The sequence below is a fragment of the Stegastes partitus genome, unplaced genomic scaffold (genome assembly GCF_000690725.1).
Source record: "Stegastes partitus isolate 25-593 unplaced genomic scaffold, Stegastes_partitus-1.0.2 Scaffold1162, whole genome shotgun sequence".
Classification (NCBI taxonomy): domain Eukaryota; kingdom Metazoa; phylum Chordata; class Actinopteri; family Pomacentridae; genus Stegastes; species Stegastes partitus.
This window is the reverse complement of record NW_007578893.1, coordinates 119624-120680: the sequence shown is the minus strand read 5'-3', so window position 1 is coordinate 120680 and position 1057 is coordinate 119624.

The following is a 1057-nucleotide window of genomic DNA, read 5'->3' as shown; positions in this document are numbered from 1 at the left end:
CAGGAAGGACATTGATTTCATCCAGGACACTGAGAAAGAGGAAGATCTTTGGACTCCTTTTGATTCTATTTTCATGTTCAGGTTTTTGATGGCTCCAGCAGAACATGAACCATGACCTGCTGATTTTTGCTCATTTAGCTGACATTATTTCTTCTTCTTTCCTCTACAGCTGTCCATCTTGAAAGTCATCAGCGTCCTCAGTCCAGATCTCACCAGTGTGGTGAAGTTCTACGAGCAGTTTCACCTCTTCAGGTGAGGAATCAGGTTTTAGTGGTTCCTGTCAACACATGATTTTAAACTAATACCTGAATGTTGCTGGAAACATTCTGACAACTTCTTAATCCCTGTTGATTCGCTGCAATGCGATGATATTGGCGTTAGGGGTGGCACTGTGGTGGTTTTCTACTTTATTGTCCTTCTATCCGTCTAGTTTGACAAGGATTCCTTCTTTTGCTGTTAAACGTAATTTTCTCCACTAGAATTAAACACCCATATGCTCTCGGTGTGGGTGTTTGCTCCCACCACATCAAAGCCCATTTCTATCCGACTGTGGGGGGACAACAGCAGCTTTTCTTTCTCTCAAATCCAGAAACTCTCGGTGGACACACAAAGAACTCTCCATCTCTCTATTTCTTTCTGTCTCTCCCTCTCCCTCTCTTGCTCTCATGCCAGGACAGAAAGGCTGGCATTGTTTTCTGTTGAGCAGGCATGGATCTCTCATCACACATGAGGGAATCTTTTTTTTTTTTGATGGGGTTGTGAAAGCGAGGGAGGGAGGCTCACCATTTAGCTGGAATGCAAAAATGTAGAAGCAGGGGGGTGAGACTGGACAGCCTGCCAACTAGATAGAGAATAAAAATGTAACATGGGGGTGAAGAACATAGATGATAGGAGGAGAAAAAGTAGGTGCAACACAGCAGCAGACAGGTTATGGATGAATTCATCCTCTGGTGAGCATGATTACCAGCTTAGTTGCCACTTTATGAATTAAGAAAGAAAAGTGACTTGGGGAAGCTGATGCAAGCAACATGCTTAAGAACTGCATGGCTCATAGTTG